At 41.4% G+C, this 21,075-nt stretch overlaps 1 protein-coding gene across 1 annotated transcript in view; it reads left to right on the top strand.

Moving 5' to 3' along the window:
- The window catches only part of LOC129155666 (zinc finger protein 345), a 74,340-nt gene that overhangs the window by 1,007 nt on the left and 52,258 nt on the right, over positions 1-21,075 (top strand). The gene's annotated exons all lie outside the window — the stretch shown is intronic.

Raw genomic sequence — 21,075 nt, forward strand, 5'->3', positions numbered from 1 at the left:
GACACATCTCTAAATAAAGTAACATTTTCTAGTGCAGATTGGAGACAACCCATAGAAGCACTGATTTGATCTCATTTCAGAGAAAAATAGGACAGGTCAGATGCACCTAATAAATAGAATTACTAACTCAGGAATCTTTCTTTGCTTCACTGTTCTGGTGCTGAGAATATCACTAATTCGGATCAAAGGATACACAGATGAATGCACCTCTTATTTATTATTTGGAAACTACATTTACTGCAGCTGGCAGAGGCAGAGATTTTTTCTATTGATACACGGAATTTACAGAATAATTTTAAATTTTAATAGGGGAAGACTGCAGGAGGGAGCGGTAAAATACAGGGGGTCCCCAGCAAAAACAAGAAACTACGAGTCTGATGAAACCCGCTGGTTTTCCATCAGGCAGTCACAGGGCAGCTCCAACGACCCAGTGGCTGTGCTGGGTCAGTTATCGTGCCCAGCTCGGCCGTGAACGAGCCGAGGCGGCGTCGTGCTCTGCTTAAGAAGAGGTGTTATTTTTCCGTTCCAGGAGAAGCGTCCAACATGTTTTTACGCTTTCTCCGAGACATGCCACGTCGCTTAAGTTGCGTTTTATGATTTTATCTATTTAAAAATACTTTTAATTAAAATAATGAACACAAAATAAACGTGTTTGTGTAAAATTGTGTGCAAGATAAAACAGTGTTTTTATGATTTTATCTATTTAAAAATACTTTAAATTAAAAGAATAAACACATTTGTCTACTTTGCTATTCTTATCCCTCCCCTCCCTTTCATCCTGATCTGATGTGGCATTTCAAAAGAAAGTGAAAATATTGACAATTTTCACTAAATTCAATGGTTAATTTCTCAAAAACTGTCTGATTCCACAACATCATTCCACCTCAGTCTTAGAGCACACATCGAGGACTACATCCTCTGCAAATTTTATTAAGACCTGATGATACATCAGAAATTTTGTGAGGATGTTGTCGTCTATGTGTACTTTAAGGCAGATGTGGAATGATGTTGCGGAATCAAACTGTTTTTGAGAAATCAGCCGTGGAATATAGTGAAAATTGTCATTACTGACTAGTTTCATTGCACTTTATTTTGAAATGCCACATCAGATCTTCATGAAATTTGGGGAGGATGTAGTGCTCGATGTGTACTCTTAAGATTGAAGTGGATTGATGTTGCGGAATGAAACAGTTTTTGAGAAATTACCATGGAATTAGTAAAAATAGTCATTAATGACTTGATTGCACTTTATTTTGAAATGCCACATCAATCAATCAAAGCTTTATTTATAAAGCACCTGTCGGGAAGCCCAAGGCGTTGAACGTGGTACATGAGAAATGTGAAACATGATGAATAAATCAAAAATAAAAGCAATTCAAATAGTGCAAAAAAGGTAAAACATTAAAGTAGAAGACAAATGGGTAAAACAAGGGATAAAGAGACCAATGAAAACAGGGAAATAAAATCAACATAAAAGAGGGCCTAATTCAAACACGTTCAGGGAATGCCAAGCGGAGGAGGTGGGGTTTTAGGCGACTCTTAAAAGACTGGCAGAGATGGGGACAGCCTAACTGAGGGTGGCAACTGGTTCCAGAGTGACGGTGTTAGGACAGAGAAAGCCCGGTCCTCGCGAGTACAACACCTAGAATGAGGGACAGCGAGCAGGCCTTGGTCAGCGGAGCGCAGAGCGCGTGATGGGGAATGTCTGTTCAGGAGTGTGGCTAGATAGGGGGGAGCACCACCCTGGAAGAAAGAATATACTCTCTCTCCCTTAGGAGAGAATTAGGTCGAGAATTTTGAAAGAGATTGATCCTAATGAGGCTCTGAGAGTTTTCTATAAATTATTAACACCTGTCATTGAGAGACATGCACCAATAAGAAAATTAACTGTGAGGAACTCTAAGGCTCCCTGGTTGGATGAAGAACTTTGAGAAGAAATTACATTAAGAGAGAAGGCAAAGGCAGAAGCGATAAAATCAGGAGACCCAATGAGGTGGGAGTCTTATAAGAAACGGAGGAATCAAGTCACTAAATTAAATAGAATAAAAAGACGAGTGTTTTATCAAAGTAAATTTGATTCTGTAAAAGGGTGTAATAACAAAATGTGAAATACGATTAATGAATTAATGGGAAGAAAAGGAAGGGTAACAGCATCTTTTTTAGAAGCGGACGGGAAAGTTTTCATCAAGCAGAGAGAAATAGCTAGCTATTTTAGCAACTATTTTAGTACTAAAATTCTAAATATAAGGGAAGGACTTGGTTTTGTGGATAAAGATACAAGATTATCTGATGAATTAATAAGAGAGAAAATTAAGGCAAACAAGACATGTAAAAAAATTTTGTGACTGTAGATGCAGATAAAATAGCAAAATTACTTCAGGCTGATAAAGAAAAACCAGCTGGAGTTGATGAATTGGAGATGAAGTTGTTAAAGTCGGTAGCTGATTTAATTGCAATACCTGCAGCTCACATTATTAATACAAGTCTAGGAGCAGGTGAATGGAAAATAGCCAAAATAATCCCAATACCAAATAACAATAGAGAACCAGTTTCTGGAGAAAATAGCAGACACATTAGTTTACTAACAGCTCTTGGTAAGATAATGGAGCAAGTAATATGTGAACAAATTCAAGAATATTTCTGTATAAATTGACTGAATTCAGTATATCAACACGCATACAGGAAAGGGCACTCCACGGCTACTGCTCTCACGCAGATGACTGATGATCGGAAGACAGAAATAGATAATAAAAAATTAGTTGGTGCAGTGCTGTTAGACTTAAGTGCAGCTTTCGATGTACTAGATCACGACGTGTTATTGGATAAGTTGCAGTGCTATGGATTTGAATCGACTGCTATAACATGGATGAACAGCTTTCTAACAGATAGGAAAAATATAGTATATTTCAATGGAAGTTATTCTGAGCAAGTAGTGGTGAGCTGTGGGGTGTCACAAGGGAACGCTCTGGGACCATTGTTGTTTTCAATTTTTATCAATGACTTACCTTGTTACGTCCCCTCCTGAACGTCCAGGAGGATGAGGGGACTAACACAGAAAAATAGGTGGAGGTGTGTGTGGGAGGATAAATAACAAGGTGGTGAGAGTAAAAACAAAAGGCTTTATTAACAAAGGGTGTCCGATTCTAACAGCCAAATAAGGCTTACAACAGGGAACGGTGATGAAAAGGTGGAAACTGGAAACGTAAGCGGTTAACTGCTTACGAAAAACAGCATTTAGCCGAACTAAATAAAAACCACCTAACAGAAAAATCCCCGGTTCAAAGTCCGATGGGGACAAAAACACCGAAATGAGAAACTGACACTCTTGTCAGCTAACCTGCAAATGAGGAACTAAGCCTATTTCCAACAGAAACCCCTAAGCGAGCGTACACCACAGATTAACTTTAGCAAGAAAATCGTAACCGAGCTCAGGAGAATCACAGACTAGCTCTGGATCTCCTGACTGTCTGCTGTGCTCCTCTTTTGAAGTCCTGTGGGCTGCTTGATGGCTGATTCAGATCAGCTGCTGCCTTTTTTGGCGTGCCTCTCTCCAAGGTCCTAGGCTGTGTCTCAATTCAGGGTCTGCATCCTTCGGAGGACCCAGCCCACCCGGCCAACGTGGGCTGCGTCCTCCGTCGGCCGGGTAGACCGGATGTTAACGGCTGTGAATTTGGACAGGCCTAGCCTTCATGAACTCCCTCCGCAAACGTTCCGTCGCCTAGCAACCGTGGAACCGCTGGGCAGAAGGGAGAAGGAACTTTAAACGATGGAGCTCGACGTTTTATTTAGCTTTTTAACCCCCAGAAACCCAAATTTAGAAAACAACTGCAAAATCTTTTTTTTTACCTTTCACATGTTGTTCTAGGAGGCCAGATAAACGGGCCTATTTACACATTTTAACAGTCAATAGTGTCGCAGAACTGAACAATAGGACCTATTAGCAATGTAAATGTAGTTTTAAAAAGAAAAAAAAATGGGGAAGGTTTATTCTTGTAGACTTACATCTGATGTTGTAATGTTACAACCGTGGGTCTCTGGGGGTTAATCATTTCCTTGACTGTTGGAGAGCTAATTCAGAGAAAATACTTTCGACAAGCTGAGCATGAGCAAAGATGTGATAATAGTTTTTAATACTTTCTAAGGGTCTTAATTTGACCAAAACCGATTTATCACCTTTTAAGACTTTTCAAGACCCAGCGGATACCATCTAGTAAACAATTCTCATTTGTAAACAAAAATAAAATTCAAGAGTTTAATGCAGAACTGATTTTATTTAGATATTTCTTTTATGTGTACATGTTTAATCTTCCTTAACCATTTTTTTCTAGCAAAGTAAAAAGCTGTCAAAGTTCTTCCTTCTCTCCTGTGCCCTCTGCTGCTCTGCCTCCCTCTGCAGCCTCATGTCCTCCCTGATCAGATCCAGAAGCTGGTCATTGCTGGCACCTTCCCCTGGATGCCCATTTTCTCCAGAATAGTCTTAACAAACATGTAAGAAAAGAAACAGGAAGAGAAAAGAGGACAACGGGTTATTCCTTTCATGTTTTCGCAGAAAAAATAAACTCAAACGAGTTTTTAAAATATGAGATGTTATTGTACCTCCATGCCACAGCCGCCGAATACTTTGCTCCGGTGATCATGTGGTCCATCTCCGCCCTAAGCTTAATAAAGTCCCGTGGTTTTCTCTTTTGTTCCTAAAATACAAACTCCTATTAAAATCAGGGGGAAAACGTAGCGGGAGAAGTACGACACCGAGCGCGGCCGAACATACGATCCGAGACCGCAATACAAGCACTTTTACTGTAACATTTCTAACTAAAATAACGTTCATGTATCACAAAAAGTCCTTAACCTAACAGTTTTCAAGTTTATACTGACATTTATATGCGCAATCCTCTCCGACAGCTCCCGCTTCACTGTCCACCATTGTTTTTAAGTTGTTCTGCTGGCCGGCCCGCAATGCATCTTGGGAAATGCTACCTATTGAAGGATACACCCGACCCATCCTTCATTCAGGTGAAAAGAAGGCCGCATTCGTCGACACGTCTCACCTTTATGTTAATATTGTTTTATTTGATGTACTCCACTTTGAACTGCACCAGTCCAGCGACTGCTGCATTGTAATAACTAGTATTAAAGGTGAGTACACCAATATTTGCACAAGAATAATTTCTGTTTTAAACTCTGTGACACACTTTGCAGGGTGGATTTGGCATTAAATTTTTCTTGGCGTCTGGAAAAACATCTTCTTTTGCCCGCCTTTATTTGACTTTCTGCCCCCTTTATTTTGGTCCAAGATCATTACTGGGCTGGCCTTATTAAAAACGTTCAACACCCCTGCTTAGTAGACTTAATGAAGTATTTTTAAGCCAGTATAAAAATGACTGAAACACAAATTTACATATTTGGCATTACTGACCAATATTTTTTATTTAATTTATTTGTTAAGAACATCAAGATGCATTACAGTGAACATTATAATAAGCTGGGTGGTCACTGTGCGACTTTTTCACTCGTAACGCAGCTTCAGCTCAATCTGTACGACTTCAGCGCAGGGTAGATCTCACGAGTCATGTGCTCACTGTACGTCTGGTAGCAACACGTCGGACCTAAAAATATGTTAAAAATAGCAGTTTTTACACAACACGTCAGACTTTTTTGTCTTGTTTTGCCTGTTGTTCTTCAGGAGTGCTTCAGGAAACCACACAGGGATTTATGGGGGTTGGATGAGGAAACGAAATAAAGAAAGTAAATCTGTGTTTTGTGATCAGTTTAATTTGACATGAACATGACAAACACGCTTTCTTGACAATCATTGTGAGTAAAAAAAACGTGTAGAAATAAAAACGAACAACGTGTGTTATTAGGGAAATAGCGGGTGAGCGGAGTTGATGCAGGATGGCGAATGCGCCGTGAGCGGTTCTGGTACTTTTTGGGTCGCAGCTGCTCGCAGCGCCGCTTCAACTCTCATGAGGAACGAGATAAATATCAAACACTCCAGAAGTCCGTGCGAGCTCACGATTGCTGATCGGTAGCTGGTCACGTGGTGTTAATCGCCTCTCGTAACCCCCGTACACTACACGACGCTCAGCGCAAAACTCGCCCCGATCTTGTGGATTCTCGCACGAGTGGAAAATCTGCTCAAAAAAGTGAAAAAGTCGCACAGTGTCCGCCCGGCTTTACTGTCTGTGTGTGTATGTGCGTTGATGCCTGGGCCGAGCTGACGGAGCTCCCGGCTGCAGTTTTGTGTGTAGGGAGGGGCGGGCGCTCTATCTGACTGGCCAATCACAGAGCGTGAAGACAGTCAGTTACCCAATGAGGATTTCATTCAGCACGATTACAGATATTTTCGAGTTTTACACTTGTTTCTTGCTCGTATTCGTCAAAAATGCTTTATCCGTACGCTCATAGCTGTAACCACCCTGCCCTGCCTCCTCCTCCTTGCTACCTGCCGGCTGTGATCGCAAGCAACAACACAGTAGTTCCCGCTGCTTCTTCGGGAAACGGCGCAAAAAAAAAAACATCAATAAAACTTGGGATGTCTCGGACGAGACTCGGCTGCTTCAGCTCCGTCAGGGCTCCCAGACGGTGGCTCAGTACACCTCTTGCTTCCGGACGACAGCCGCTCGGTTGACGTGGGATGACGCCGCCCTAAAGGCTGACTATCTGGAGGGGTTGTCACCTAGAATCCGAGAGGGCATGATCGGACATGAGGCCCCAAGCTCCCTGGACCTGGCAGTGGATCTGGCTCTCCAGCTGGACCGCTGCATCCTGAACAGGCCGAGCACCATGTCAGCTCTCATCCACACCAGAACGTCACCCCGTCGTCCGGCTCACCAACCGACGGAGGAGCCAATGCAGCTCGGACATCTCCCCCCTGAGGAACGGGCACGGCGCTATCAGGAGGGACGATGCGCGTACTGTGGGGATTTGGGTCACCACCGTGGCACATGCCCAAAACGACCGGGAAATGGCCCCTCCGGGTCAGAGTAGGGGCTGTCCCGCCCGGAGTCTCCACTTTTCCGGCCCCACACCGAACCACTCTCCCGGTCTCCCTCCACATGGACCAAGGCCCGACCAGACTGGAGGCTCTTTTAGACACTGGGGCCGCGGAGTGTTTTATCGATCAAGGACTAGTTACTCAGCTCAAGATACCCCTCACTGCTCTCGACTGACCCATTCCTGTGACCTCTGTGGACGGCCGGCCAATCATGCCGTACCCTCTCACCCCCGAACCCAGGGTCTCCGCATGACTATTGACCAACACCTGGAGGCCCTCCACTTCCTGGTCATCCAGGCTCTGGCTACGCCACTCATCCTGGGTCATTCCTGGTTCTGCCGTCATGAGCCTCACATCTCCTGGTCCACCAGTAAGGTCCTGGCCTGGGGCACGGGTTGCCAGAACCACCATGGCTCCCCCTCACCGCAGACTGGAGTAACTCCACCCAAGGACGTAGACCTGACACTCGTTCCTCCTCCATACCACGGCCTGGCTCAGGTCTTCGCTAAGGAACCCACTACCAGGCTACCTCCTCATCGACCTTATGACCTGGAGATCAGGCTCCAGCCCGGCACCACCCCCCCTCGGGGTCGCCTGTACTCCCTCTCTCCGGCGGAGACCCGGGCAATGGACAATTACATTACTGATGCCCTCCAGAAGGGGTTCATCTGTCCCTCAACATCCCCCGGTGCCGCAGGGTTTTTCTTTGTAAAGAAGAAGGAGGGAGATCTCCGGCCCTGTATTGACTATCGGGGGTTAAACAAAATAACGATCCGGGACCGTCACCCTCTTCCTCTCATGGGCACCGCCCTGGACGCCATCACCCAAGCTGCAGTATTCATCAAACTGGACCTGCGCAGTGCCTACAACCTGATCCGTATCAAGGAGGGTGAGGAGTGGAAGACCGCTTTTATCACGCCCACCGGCCACTATGAGTACTTAGTGATGCCTTTTGGCCTCTGCAACAGCCCCGCCGTCTTCCAGTGATTTATCACTGTAGTGGAATATAGTGTATATATTTTTACACTGTAATTAGATCCAGATATTATAATCAGAAGAGGTTGTTTTTATCTTCAGGGAGTTTACTCAAACACTTTGTATTGACTGAGAGACAAGAAAAGAGATAGTTGGGATTGTTTAAGAATCTTTAATTTCTATAATTATGAATTACCAGGACTAACTCAATGATGGATGCATATGGATTTGAATGTTATAGTGTTGTTGCATGTGTGTGTGTTCAGAATCTCTAGGCTGCCGTAGGCGGATCTGGTTGTCTGATGTTATGACTACGGACCACGAGGCTTCAGAAGCTTATGACATGAACCGCCATCTTGTGCCATGACTACGTACCGTCTGGAGTCTCCCGCGGTCAGATCAGGAGTGTCAGGTCCTAGAACCCCCTTGGTGCTGGGCTGACGAAACAGTGTTGCAGCACGACAAACCAGTCTACGGATAGCTCCGGCAGTAGCAGCAGATCTCAGCGAGTTCAGCTTTTATTGTGAAGGAACTGTTGTCTTGTTGTTCAAACGACAGAAATTTCCAGCTTGACAGTTCTCAGCTTAAAGTAGAAAATGAACCTGGCCAGGGTGCACTTCTCTTAGCGATGACGAATCGAGAGCTGGTTGAAATGTTGATTCTCAGATGTAAATCCTTTGGAACTCAGATCAAACAGAACTGAGGCTGGGATGTAACTAAATTTAAAATGCCGTTGCCTTGTTTTATATCACTTAGTTGTTTATAAATCTTAGTAAACCGGATTGGACAACTTAAGTAAACAGCCCAGATTCTGCCCTACGACAGACGAAAGTTCTGATTGGATGAGAGCAAATGTGTCATGCGTCTATGTTATGTTGATCAGTCTGTCTGGTGCAGAGTCCTGTTTATTCATTAAACACATAAATCATGACATCTTTATTTCACAGATCAGTCACCTGATTATTATTGATCAACATATGTTTTGATTAGCTTTATCACAAATAAAGTACTTTGATTAATTAATGGAAAGCATTCTTCTTCTCTTCTTCTGGAATGTAAACATACTGAAACAAGCACCCGACCTTGGCGATTCATACACGTTGTTACTGTGTAAAGGGGCAGCTGTTAAGGGCAGACAATTGGGATATTCATAACGCTACATCACGGATATACTAAGACATGTTGGGCCGCTGGGTCTTTGTATATCTGGATGATATCCTCATTAGGGCTGCAACTAACGATTATTTTCATAATCGATTAATCTCTTGATTATTTTTTCGATTAATCGGTTTGTTATTGTTTAGCTATTTAACCTATACAAGTGATGAATACATTTCAGTTAAGAAAAAGAAAAACATAGGAGAATTGTGCAGTTGACTGCAATCTATTTTATTGCACATGAACACAGTCAGCGGTGTAAAATGAGCTAAACAGTGCAAAATATCAGTCCAGAATAATTTTTTGGCATCAAAATATAAGAGGTAAATTCCATAAAAAATTATGTAGAATCTAGAATAGAGTTTGTAAGTGGTATGCATTGCTGGGGGGTGAGTGTCTTGTTCCCCATGTAGTTGTCCATCGTTGCTTGTTTTTTTCTGCATAAGAAACACAAATTAACTGACATAAGTACACATATAAAATAAAGCAGCAGCACACACACTACAACACTAAATCAATATTATATTATTTGAATTAATTAACAATATACAGTGATCATTTATTTTGATAAAAATGCGTTGTGAGGCGTTTTACAGTGTTAGATAGTGAAACAGCCTTTTAAAAGTAAAAAAATGACTTTTTCTGAATTTTTCCTGTATTTCGAAATTGAAAGCGTACAACTATGCCGCGTTATATTCACCTGGACACAGCTCGTCTGTATATTTTTCTCCGCGGAGTTGTCCTTTTTTGAATGAGGAACATAGTTATGGGTTTGTGCCGTTTTTCTCTTAACGAGAACATTCTTATAAACAGACCTGCTAAATTTGGCAAGCGCATGATTCACAACACGGAGATTCACGATTGCATTTAGTCAATCAGAAGTAGAACACTGTAGACTGACGCGGCAAAAAAAAAACAAAACATGTTTAACATTCACTATAACGAACTCAGCTAAAACACTAAGTCCCAAATTTGATCTGCGTGTAGTGATGGACCACTATATTTAGGTTATTTTCTGTTACTTACCGGGCTGGCTCTTCCTCTGCTGCATCAGCCCCCACATGTTTTCGTCTCAAATGTTCACTTAGGGACGTCGTGCTTCCGTGCCATGCTAGATAGTTTTTGCATATTTTGCAGGTCACCCGTCTTTTCAAGGCATCTAGAGTGAAGTGCTCCCATACTCGTGAGGTTTTTGTCCGGGGTTTCTCTTCAGTTTTGTCGCTTCTATTTTTCTTCCGTATTTCTTCTTGTTCCGCCATCTCTCACAGCAAGATGAGCGTCAGTAACGTGATACGTCATGAAAACCGAGGGCACTCACTGGCTCATTTCTTCTTCTACGGCTCCACTGGTAGATCAGTGGCTCATTACTGCCACACACTGGCGGCAAATTTAACAGATTGTAACCGATGCCAGATTGTGGTAAAAAATAGACTTTATGCGGTAAAATATGATTATTAAACAACTAATCGATGACTAAAAAAGTTGTTCACTATTTTAATAATCGATTATAATCTATTAAATCGATTAGTTGTTTCAGCTCTAAAGTAACAGTAGCGAGTATCTGTGGCTGATGAGTGAAAACAAAAGACAATAAACATTAATATAATCTGTTTTTCTTTTCATAAACCTGATTGCTTGGTGCCCCTCTGTCCACTCGGTGTCCTGTGCACTGTGTGTGATGGGAGCCTTCGCACACGGGGGAAAACCGGCAGTACTGGTTTTTCAAAGTAAAATAAATGTTAAAGTTTCGTTATATTTATATATTTTTTTAAATTTATTTCATTCAAAATAAAAACAAATAAAACATATAAACAATAAGAAATACATAACAAAAAATCAAATTTGAACGAAAAGGAGCAGGATGAAGAAAAAGGTCCTATACAGTGGGGCAAAAAAGTATTTAGTCAGCCACCGATTGTGCAAGTTCTCCCACTTAAAATGATGACAGAGGTCAGTAATTTTCATCATAGGTACACTTCAACTGTGAGAGACAGAATGTGAAAAAAAATCCATGAATTCACATGGCAGGATTTTTAAAGAATTTATTTGTAAGTCAGGGTGGAAAATAAGTATTTGGTCGATAACAAAAATTCAACTCAATACTTTGTAACATAACCTTTGTTTGCAATAACAGAGGTCTTTACCAGGTTTGCACACACAGTAGCTGGTATTTTGGCCCATTCCTCCATGCAGATCTTCTCAAGAGCAGTGATGTTTTGGGGCTGTTGCAGAGCAACAAGGACTTTCAACTCCCTCCACAGATTTTCTATGGGGTTGAGGTCTGGAGACTGGCTAGGCCACTCCAGGACTTTCAAATGCTTCTTACGGAGCCACTCCTTTGTTGCCTGGGCGGTGTGTTTGGGATCATTGTCGTGTTGGAAGACCCAGCCACGTTTAATCTTCAAAGCTCTCACTGATGGAAGGAGGTTTTGGCTCAGAATCTCACGATACATGGCCCCATTCATTCTGTCCTTAACACGGATCAGTCGTCCTGTCCCCTTAGCAGAAAAACATCCCCAAAGCATGATGTTCCCACCCCCATGCTTCACAGTAGGTATGGTGTTCTTGGGATGCAACTCAGTATTCTTCTTCCTCCAAACACGACGAGTTGAGTTCATACCAAAATGTTCTTCTTTGGTTTCATCTGACCACATGACATTCTCCAAATCCTCTGCTGTATCATCCATGTGCTCTCTGGCAAACTTCAGACGGGGCTGGACATGCACTGGCTTCAGCAGCGGAACACGTCTGGCACTGCAGGATTTGATTCCCTGCCGTTGTAGTGTGTTACTGATGGTGACCTTTGTTACTGTGGTCCCAGCTCTCTGCAGGTCATTCACCAGGTCCCCCCGTGTGGTTCTGGGATTCTTGCTCACCGTTCTCATGATCATTTTGACCCCACGGGATGAGATCTTGCGTGGAGCCCCAGATCGATGGAGATTATCAGTGGTCTTCTATGTCTTCCATTTCCTGATAATTGCTCCCACAGTTGATTTTTTCACACCAAGCTGCTTGCCTATTGTAGATTCACTCTTCCCAGTCTGGTGCAGGTCTACAATTATTTTCCTGGTGTCCTTTGAAAGCTCTTTGGTCTTGGCCATAGTGGAGTTTGGAGTCTGACTGTTTGAGGCTGTGGAAATGTGTCTTTTATACAGATAATGAGTACAAACAGGTGCCATTAATACAGGTAACGAGTGGAGGACAGAAAAGCTTCTTAAAGAAGACATTACAGGTCTGTGAGAGCCAGAGATTTTCCTTGTTTGAAGTGACCAAATACTTATTTTCCACCCTGATTTACAAATAAATTCTTTAAAAATCCTGCCATGTGAATTCATGGATTTTTTTTTCACATTCTGTCTCTCACAGCTGAAGTGTACCTATGATGTAAATTACTGACCTCTGTCATCATTTTAAGTGGGAGAACTTGCACAATCGGTGGCTGACTAAATACTTTTTTGCCCCACTGTAATTTCTGCCCCCTTTTCCAGAAGAAATAATCAATTTGTATACAGTTTCCATTTGTCAGACTCGCATACAGATTCATATTAAACTTTTTCCTGTTCTTAATTCCAGAGTGATCATGATCATTGATTTAATTTACATTTTCATAATTATTTAGTACACTCAATTTGGTACATTTTTTGAATATATTAAATGACAGAGTTTTATTAAATTTCCCTTTTAAGGTTATTCCAAAATTTAACACCATTTACAGATATATTCCATTCCTTAATTTTAGTTCTAAATCTAGGTTTTGTAAACACATCAGTTTCTTTCAGCATGTAATTACTAGTTCTTTTTTCAAATATTCCATGAATGTTTGTTGGCAGATACATGGTTTGTAAGATTTTCCAGTCTTTTAAATCATGAAATTTCAGTAATTTATATTTAATAAACAATGGGTTCGATGGATCTCTACAGCCACTATAATTGATGATTGTCAGAGCTCTTTTCTGTAAAATAAATAAGGGTTGTGTATAGTTTTTGTATGTTGCTCCCCAGATTTCTATACAATAAGTCAGGTATGGAACAATTTTGTGAATTGTACAATGCCAACAAACCAGAATTAGTCAGTAAAAACTTGACTCTATGTAATACTCCTAAGGATTTGGCAATTTTACCTTTTATGTAACTAATATGGGATTTCCATGTCAAGTCTTCGTCACTAAGAACTCCCAAGAAATTTAGTTTCTGTTACTCTTTGAATTTCAGTCCCATCTATTTGCAATGACACATCACTGTTCTTTTTATCATTAAACAGTATAAAATTTGTTTTATTAAGATCCAGTGTCAATCTATTTATATCAAACCAGTTATTAATTTTAATCAGTTCATCATGTATCACTTTATATGTATATTTGATCTTGAGTAAAACAGTGTTGTATCATCTGCAAATAGAATGGTACCGAGTGTCTTAGATACATTTACCAAGTCGTTAATAAACAAAATGAACAGTTTTGGTCTGAGGACCGACCCTTGTGGCACTCCACAATTAATTTCACATAGTTTTGATTTATGGTCCTTTATCTGAACAAACGTTTTCCTTTTTTTCTAAAAATGTTTTAACCCATTAATGAGCCACAGCTCTTATTTCATACTGACTTAATTTTCGAAGTAACCTTGAGTGATCAATGACGTCAAATGCTTTTATCAAATCAATGAAAACACTAACAAAATAATTTTTATTGTCAATTGCTGTTGGTATTTTATCCGTTAATTCCATTATTGCCATTGCTGTGTAATGTTTAGTTCTAAACCTCTGTTGTTCATTGTTAAAATTTTTTTTTGATGAATTTATCCAACCTTGATACAAATACTTTTTCCAATATTTTAGAAAACTGTGGAAGCAGCGACACCGGCCTGTAATTATTGAAACTATGTTTATCACCATTCTTATACAAAGGAATGACTTTCGCTGTTTTCATTTCATCAGGAAAATTTCCAGTAGAAAGTGATAGATTACAAATGTAAGTGAATGGTTCAATGACAGATTCTATGATGGTTTTAACAGTCATCATGTCCAGGTCCTGATAATCGGTTGATCATTTGTTTCCACAGTTTTTTACAATGTTTAGTATTTTTTCTTTATCTACTTTGTCAAGGACAATACTATTGACAGTACTAATCATTGTGGTCAATTTATCTTCTATTATTGGTTTGTTCTCCATCAAACTCCTACCCACATCTACAAAAAAATCATTAAACTCATCAGTGATTTCATCATCATAAATATCTTTTTTGTCCTTGACAAAGTGATTTGGAATACTGGATTTTGTTTTCTCTCTATTAGTCACACTGTTTAGTATTCCCCAAGTAGCTTTCCTGTTATTTTTATTCTGATTGAATAGATTACCATAATAATCTTTTTTTTTTGCTTCCTAATTATTGTTACCAATTTATTTTTATATTTTTTATATGTATCTTCTGCTTCCCTTGTTTACAATTAAAAAAAACTCCTATATGTAGCGACATGAATGGCCTCATTTGTGACCCAAAGGTCACACTTCCTCAGCTGGGTCAAGCTGTCCTGGCTGCACTTCTGTCTACAGATTATCCATCAGAGGATACTTAATGTTGGTCTACTACACCTTTAATCTGACTGCCTTTATCTGACTGCTGTTCCATCTGCAAGACGAAGGACACTTCAAGATTTAAAAGAATCATTTTTAATAAACTCTTTTCACTGTCTATTACAATGTTCATAAATAATCATCAAGGTTCATTATAAATGTATTTAATTACTGAAATGAATTATTATTCTTTGGTTAATAATTATTATTTATGATAATCAGTAATGTTTAACAGTGACAAGAAGATCATCTGCACTTATATACAATCATGCAGGACACAATAAATCAGGTTAAGGTTAACTGCACTCACATGTCTTTGTCACATGACAGCCCAGAACTTTCTGTCTCTGAGAGGGCGTGTTCTGAGGTATGTTAAATCCACATGTCAAAATGTAATTCGTTAGAATAAGATTACCGGCCGTCTATTAAAACCTAACTCCTCAGTTCAAGTTCAGTTCTTGAGCTCACCAAATTCTCTCCGTGGCAACGAGAGTCCAGAGGATCGAGTCGGCCGTTCGAAACCTCTACTAAAGCTTTTCTGTCACGCCGATAGAATTGCTTCAATAGAAACGTCATCTGCACCACAAGCTGACGCTACGAGATTCCTTAAGAATCTGCTCAGACGCAAACCAATTCCACACCTGTGTGCCTGCGGCAACTCTAGGACCAGAGAGTCTGTACCACTGGTCTCCCCTACCGGACTGAGTACCCAGAGGCTGATCAACATCCTCCCTTGACCTCCGGATCTGAACAGAGGTCAAGGGAGGTAGAACACAGATTGCATCTGAATGCCTTTTTTAAGAAATAATTTAGCTTAACTACAAACCAAATTCTTTCACCCAGAACGCGTTTTTCTCTAAGATAAACCCTTCTGAGACCTACATTCACACATTCAAACATACACACTAAATGTTTAGTTTCATCCAGACACGGACTGCTTTAATACCAAGTTTTAATACCAAAGCTTTTATAAATTGTCGTCGTCGTCGTCTTCCTCCGCTTATCCGGGTCCGGGTCGCGGGGGCAGCATCCCAACTAGGGAGCTCCAGGCCGTCCTCTCCCCGGCCTTGTCCACCAGCTCCTCCGGCAGGACCCCAAGGCGTTCCCGGACCAGATTGGAGATGTAATCTCTCCAACGTGTCCTGGGTCGACCCGGGGGCCTTCTGCCGGCAGGACATGCCCGAAACACCTCCCCGGGGAGGCGTCCAGGAGGCATCCTGACCAGATGCCCAAACCACCTCAACTGGCTCCTTTCGATCCGGAGGAGCAGCGGTTCTACTCCGAGTCCCTCCCGAATGTCCGAGCTCCTCACCCTATCTCTAAGGCTGAGCCCGGCCACCCTACGGAGGAAACTCATTTCGGCCGCTTGTATCCGCGATCTCGTTCTTTCGGTCATTACCCAAAGCTCATGACCATAGGTGAGGATTGGGACGTAGATCGACCGGTAAATCGAGAGCCTGGCTTTCTGGCTCAGCTCCCTTTTCCCCACGACAGATCGGCTCAGCGTCCGCATCACTGCAGACGCCGAACCAATCCGCCTGTCGATCTCCCGATCCCTCCTACCCTCACTCGTGAACAAGACCCCGAGATACTTAAACTCCTCCACTTGAGGTAGGACCTCTCCCCCGACCCGGAGTTGGCAAGCCATTTTATAAATTGTCATTTATGAATTGTCTTTTAAATTGTCATCTTTAAATTGTTAGTAATAAATTCTTAACTTTTTAAACCTCACTCTTCTTTGAAATAAGACACAGAGTGGTGCATTTGGTCATTGAACGAGCAAAGATCTCTTTAGATCTTCGGAATTAATAAATAAACTTTCATTATTAATTAAAATCTCTTAATTTAAATATTACTCTTTTGTTTAAATATAGACCAAGCCCGTTGGTGTATGAACTTCTATCGATTATATAAATATCCGTGGATATATATATATATATAATATAAGTTTCATTGCCAATTTGTTTGATCTTTCTCAGAATTTAACAAAGCTGAATAGCAACAACGTTAAATTCTAGTTATGTAGATTAACAATGCTACATATATAAATTATTCTATTTTGCACACGCATTCTTTAATCCCTAAAACTTGGTTTATGCTTGACGCGTCCGCGAGGTTCGCACAGCTCCACGCGGCAAATTTGCGTCATTTTAACGACCACGTCCCTCCACCGTGCCTCTGCACGGCCAAAACTTTCCGCACCGTGCACATAGGAAATTTTCTAACCACGTGGACGGTCAGATGCGGTAAAACATGGCGGACTGGCAAGAATTAGTATGGCAGAGGTTCGTAAATACAGACATTTGTATGATTCAGCTCTCAAAGATCACTGTGATCAACATGTTAATAATTCTTGGAGAGAAATAGCTCGCACTGGCGGAAAAGACGAGCATGCTGTTAAAAAATGCTGGAATGCCATGTTGTAAACAACAGTAATTTTTACTTCTACTATGGTGTAGTGTTGGATGCAGGGTCCGAAATTAACACTCGCCAAATGCGAGCAAATTGCTCCATTTGGCGAGTAAATTTTTTAGCTCTATCTGCCACATGGCGAGTAAATGTTTGCACCAAATTAGTTATGTTTATCAGTCATCTTCCATGGATTTCTGATGCTCCTCCCGCCTGCATGCAACATACGCAAACGTGAGCGCCGCATCCAACGTCATTTCCACCTATCCCATTCAATCAGTTTATCAAGTTAGCAGTTAGCTTTGTGTTAAAACTAGCGGTGAAATGTGGCGGTTTTTAACTGGAGTCAGCCAGCCTTCCAAAAGAAAACTCATCGAACTGGAAGAAAAACCATCAGGACCAGTGGCAACCAGAAGATTTTGTGAAAAGTGGCGAACTGGAGATGGCGGAGTCGTGAGACAATGGCTACATTATGATGGCCACGTAGCGTTGCTGCCTTTCACAGACACTTTTTCTGCTCGTGCTGCAAACAGGATAGCCGTGTCTTCTATCAACTGTCCCTCGGCATTCTTCAAATATCCAAAAAATGCTCATACTTCCGACTTTGTCTTCTTTGATAATAAATGTCCCGAGTGCTGCCGTCTCCGGAGGCCCCTGATTTCTAGCATCAACAAGGCATTTTCGCCCACAGTACTGCCGCATACTGGATGTTTTCCCTTTTCGCACCATTCTTTGTAAACCCTAGAAATGGTTGTGCTTGGAAATCCTAGTAACTAAGCAGATTGTGAAATACTCAGACCGGCCCGTCTGGCACCAACAACCATGCATGCCACTAGTGCTGCTCGATTATGGCAAAAATAATAATCACGATTATTGTGAGTGAAATTGAGATCTCGATTATTTCAGACGATTTTTCAGTTTATGTTGATTTTATTTGTTTTTATTCTGTCATAAAATTGCTCGGGGCTATTGGTCTTTCTTCTGTTAGACCAAACACAGGTACGGAGAACATGGATATAAACACCTTTCGTTGGTAGAATGTGGAGTCAAATGATCAGAAGACCAGTCACTGTTTCACCGCTCATGAGGGGAGAGAACATACAGCTCCAGTTAGAACCCGCGTTCTGCTCGTCTGCTGCATCCAAGCGCTCTCTCTAGCTCCGCTGATACGGCTTATTTTTATTGAGGAATACTGGAATGTAACATACGCAGTTTGCCATATACACACGTCATTGGTCATGACAGGTAAAAACTAATAGCCTTGTTAGTGGAGAGCTAATACATCACAAGAACATGTATCCTTGAGATAAACGAGAACATCCTGATACATCCTTGATAGGAAAAGACACACGTCGGTACCGAGAGGAACTGAGACGAGATGGAATGTTTTCACTCCCTTTTTTGGTGCAGGAGAGAATATGCTGCAAATCATCTCTGTGCAGAGAGACACTGAGAGGCACTTAGTATCAGAGCAAGATTCTTCCATAGCATATGATAATATAAGATAGCATAGAATATTATATAAAGAGCTTATAAGGTAGATACATATAAAAGAGCTTATAAGGTAGATACATATATTTTCAGGGCACACTCAGGACAAAAATAAATAAGAAACAAGATGATCACTAAAATAACTCCTGATTCCCAGTATGAAAAGACCAGTATGCTAATAGCTCATAGTTTATGACCCAAGGGCTATAGACCTTGGTTTAACTCATTTAAGTCTAACCAGTACAGACCCAAATACCAATATCTTGCAAATACTGACAGCAAGAATTATATATTGGCATTTATAACAAATAAATGCAAATAAATTGATGTTCACAAAATGTTGCATAATATGTATTTAGTCGTGTCAAGGTGCTGTAATAATAATAATAATAATAATAATAATAATAATACATTTTATTTAAAAGCGCCTTTCAGAACACCCAAGGTCACTTGACAGAAAATACTTCAGAAAATACATTAAAACAACAACAATAAAAGGCAAAGAAGAAAAAACAAAGAGAGAAACCGTTCAATAAAATCAGAGGTCATAGGCAGATTTAAACATACTGTGTGTTTTGAGTTTGGTTTTGAAAAGGGTAAAACTGTCGATGTTCCTGATGTCAGGGGGGAGTGAGTTCCAGAGATGAGGAGCAGAGCGGCTGAAAGCTCTGCTCCCCATGGTAGCGAGACGGGCAGAAGGAACTGCAAGATCAGGGTATCTGCGGAGTCGTGAAAAGTATTAAAAGGTGATATATCAATTTTGGAAAAATTAAGACCCTTAAAAAGTATTAAAAAGTCTTATCACGGCTTTATAAAGTCTTAAATTTTGAGATTTTTTTTCTGAATTTGATAGCCAACAGTTTGTTTTAGTTTTATTTTTTAACGAACCGAGAGAGGGAGCATAAAAGATAAAAAAAAAAAAAAACACTACGCTGTTGTGGGTGCGTTAGTAATTTTTCTCTCAGAGCACCAGGGTGGACGGGGTGGAAGCTCAAAAGTGCAAAGAACGCTCTGGTGTTCCCGGTGCATATTAGGAACGCTCCTAAATGTTAAGACGGAAGAGAATGTTGGTGAACGTGAATGCACAACGAGAATGGGAAAGTGCAAGTTTGCAGCGTCCTGGCTGGATATCCCGGATTTCAAAGAATGGCTTCAGCCAGTCAAGGGGAACGTGAGGGAGGCTTACTATACGATATGCAAGAAGAAAATAAGTATTGTGTCAATGGGCATAAACTCCTTAAAGTCGCACATGTGTTGTGCTAGCCACAAAGCTGCTGCTAGCCGCCGAGAGCGGCAGCTATCCATCGCTAGCTTCTGTGGAAATCAGGTTGAACCACCACAACGTAGTCCCAACGTCGCTCCACGATCGACAGTCGCACCTAGAGCCGGGCTGTCTCTGCTTCCTCATCTTCTGCAGCCGATATCAGAGTGGCTCTGGGCAGCACAGCGACGCTGCATGCTGAGGTGTTATGGTGTCTCCACACAGCGGAAAAACACCATTCCCTGAACTCAAATGAAAACTTGGCTGAAGTTTTCAAGTCTATGTTTCCAGATTCGGACATAGCGAAGTTGTTCACTTGTGGCAAGGACAAAAATGGATACATCATGCGAATCGGGTTAGCACCACACTTCAACAGGGTGTCCGCGGGGTTTTAAAAAGTATTAAAAAGTGATAAATAAAAATAGACAAATTTAAGGCCATTAAAAGTGTTAAATTTGGTCTCAGTGGTATTATTTTTTCCAAATCAGGTATTATTTTTTTCAGACTATCAGATGTCATATTCTGAACATCGACATAGAAATATATTCCGAATGAAATGTTTTGAACGATTATAAAAACAAAACAAGCCGATTATTTGCTCCTCCCACTTGCGCTGCCTTGAGTTGCAAATGAAGCGCTCCTCCCAGTGTTGCCAAGTTAACTTGGTGACTTTGACGCTACTTCTAACAGCTTTTCAGACCCCCTTCTTGACTTTTTAAATCTTAAAATTACCTAGCGAACACCTCAGAAACATATCTGGTAACCTTAGCTACTTTCTGGATAACTGTCGTCGACATTTCCTGCTGCAGGTTAGCTAAACACTCCGCCTGCGCTCCGGACCGTTCGTCAGGACATTAGGAAAGGGAATGATGTAGTGATGTGTCAGTCGCTGAAGACAGCTCTCGGAGCCGGCTCCCTGTTGGAGTAACCAGAGTGAGTGACACACACACCGTACCTGCGGACTCCTGAGCCGCTAAAAACGGCTAAATGTGCGCGTGCGGCGCGCTAAACACACGTGCAGCTAGCCCCGATTGCTGTGAGACCGGGTTGGGGGTGGGGGGTGCAGCTGTGGTTGGGACAATTATTACATTAACTGATGGACTTGTAAATAAATAGTTTATAAATAAGGTAGAAATAAGTTCCTCACGCTGATAAATAACTAATCTCTCTGAGGACATGGTGCTAGTGCACGCTCCTACAGCACCTTGACATGA

The sequence above is a fragment of the Nothobranchius furzeri genome, chromosome 2 (genome assembly GCF_043380555.1).
Source record: "Nothobranchius furzeri strain GRZ-AD chromosome 2, NfurGRZ-RIMD1, whole genome shotgun sequence".
Lineage (NCBI taxonomy): Eukaryota > Metazoa > Chordata > Actinopteri > Cyprinodontiformes > Nothobranchiidae > Nothobranchius > Nothobranchius furzeri.